The sequence below is a fragment of the Mustela putorius genome, unplaced genomic scaffold (assembly GCF_011764305.1).
Source record: "Mustela putorius furo isolate JIRA1106 unplaced genomic scaffold, ASM1176430v1.1 tig00003903_pilon_pilon_pilon, whole genome shotgun sequence".
NCBI lineage: Eukaryota > Metazoa > Chordata > Mammalia > Carnivora > Mustelidae > Mustela > Mustela putorius.
The window spans coordinates 2432475-2435119 of NW_025422051.1; the positions used below are offsets into that span (position 1 = coordinate 2432475).

General features: G+C 41.0%; 1 non-coding gene across 1 annotated transcript; it reads right to left on the reverse strand.

Annotated features, from left to right (window-relative positions):
- Positions 1 to 2001: 2001 nt before the first annotated feature.
- LOC123388600 lies at positions 2002 to 2104 on the reverse strand. The gene has a single exon (XR_006603070.1). It is a non-coding gene; the product is annotated as a U6 spliceosomal RNA (small nuclear RNA).
- Positions 2105 to 2645: the final 541 nt, after the last annotated feature.

Consider the following 2645-nt stretch of genomic DNA (forward strand, 5'->3'; position numbering starts at 1 on the left):
TTACACCTTTGCCTCCTTAGTGAATTATATTTCTTTTTTCTAAAGGTTTTATGTATTTATTTGATAGAGAGAAAGAAAGAGAGCACATACAAGCAGGGGGAGCAGCAGAGGGAGAGGGAGAAGCAGGCTTCCTGCTGAGCAGGAAGCCCAATGAGAGACTCGATCCCAGCACCCTGGGATCCTGACCCCAGCTGAAGGCAGACACTTAACCAACTGGGCCACCCAGGCGCCCCTATGTTTTTACTAAGTATTGAGAATGGTATAACAGATCTTCATCTGTTCATTATCTAGTTTTAACATTTATGAACTTATAAAAAGTGTTTTATCCAGGGGCACCCGTGTGGCTCAGTCAGTTAAGCATCCAACTCTTGGTTTCAGCTCAGGTCATGATCTCAGGGCTGTGGGATCGAGCCCATTGTGGGACAGCACACTGGGCACATGAAATTCTCTGCCTCTCCCTTTGTATCTCCTTCTGTGCCCCCCACCAGCCCCCACAAATAAATAAATAAATAAATACATAAATTATATCAATCTTTAAAAAAAAATCTTTCAGCCATACCTCAACCCACTTCTCCATCCCCATTGGATTACTTTGTGTGTGTGTGTGTGTGTGTGTGTTTTAAAGATTTTATTTATTTATTTGACAGAGAGAGACAGAATGAGAGAGGGGAGACAAGCAGGGGGAGTGGGAGAGAGAGAAGCAGGCTTCCTGCCAAATAAGGAGCCCAATGCAGGGCTCCATCCCAGGACCCTGGGATCAAGACCAGAGCCTGCGGGCAGACGCCCAACTGACTAAGCCACCCAGGGACCCCCCCCCATTGGATTACTTTTAAACAAACCCAGATACCATTTCATCTTATCCATAAATATTTTAAAATGTTATAAGCAGTAGCTCTTTTGAACAAGTTAGCCATACCTCATTGTCCTATCTCAACAATGAAACAATAATTCTTTAATATCATCAGTTACTGAGTCAGGTAATTTTTCTGTCCTTATTTACCAGCTTTCAGAATAATATGGTGGTTCACCAGCGCCCTCCAAAGGTGGCCAATGGTATTTTTTTGAGAATCATTATGATCTCGTGGCCAGTTGATATATTTCAGTCTGTTGTGGTTACTTTTCTTTTTGGTGCTCAGATTGACCCATCTTTGGCCAGTGGGAGCCTTTTAGGTTTTTTACTTTTATTTTTTAAATATTTCATTTATTTATTTTAGAGAGAGATAGAGCGAGCATCAGCAGGCAGAGGGTCAGAAGGAGAGGGAGGGAGGGAATCTCAAGCAGATGGCACACGGGGCCTGAGCCAAAATCAAGAGTCGGCTGCTTAAAAGACTGAGCCACCAAGGCAGCCCTCGTGGGAGCTTTTTAAAACTTGGTTGATTTGACCGTTGTAGTCTTCGATAACTTCCTTGCTTTGGGATATGACAAACCTTTTAAGACAGAATATAATTATATAATATGATGATTATATTTACATGGTTCCAAACTCAACAGCAGTATGGTACATTCAGAGAAATCGATCTTCTACTCTCTCTTCCCCCTTCCACCTTCCTCCTCATCCCATAAGAAGCCATGTTATCTCACTTTTTAAATTGACTTTCGATTTTTATTACTTTTTATATTGTTAAATAACAAAAATTCAACTGAGTACATTTTGAAGATCTAATTAGCTTTATTAATTGATTTGTGAATTGGCCAGCATCCTGTCTATCAAGGAGAGGGAGGCTCCAAAGGGTTACAGAAAGGTTTTTAAAGGCCGAGAGGGAGTGGAGAAAAGGAAATTAGCAAAGAACCATTGTTTTAGGCAAGGTCACCCTCCTAAGGGGAATGGAAGGAGTCTCTCAGTAAATTTCCTATTGCTCACCAGGAAATTCCCATGTAGACTGTTAAAGGATATGTTGAGGGGGGCTGAAACTGCAGTTTGGTGAAGTATGAAGTCTTGGTTTACTAATGGGGCCTTAACATAAATGATACCATTTTGGGCCCGTGGTTTTCTTTTTCACAGTACATATGGCATGCTTCATGAATTTGTGCATCTTCATTGCACAGGGCCATGATAATCTCTGTATTGTTCCAATTTTAGTGTATGTGCTGCTGACGTGAGCACTTTACTGACATTGTTTTTTTTTTTTTTAACTTTACTGACTTTTTAAAAAACAACCATATAGGGTACCTGAGTGGCTCAGATATTAAGCATCTGCCTCAGGTCATGATCCCAGGGTCCTGGGATGGAGCCCTGCATCGGGCTCCTTGCTCAGTAGGGAGTCTGCTTCTCCCTCTGCCCACGTCCCTCCCCACCCCCATGCTCACTTTCTATCTCTCTCTCTCTCTGACAAATAAATAGAATCTTTAAAAAATAAAATAAAATAAATAAAAGAAAAGATAACTTCCTAGCATCAAAATTTCTGGATCATAATATATACAAATTCCACCAAACTTCCTCCAAACACTTCCTTCAAAGCACTTGTTCAGTGTAGTGATCTGAAGAGGCAAGTGCACCCCAATGTATATAGCAGCAATGTCCACGATAGTTAAACCATAGAAAGAGCCTATATGTCCATCAACAGATGAATGGATAAAGAAGATGTGGTTTATATACACAATGGAATACTATGCAGCCATCAAAAATTGAAATCTTGCCATTTGCA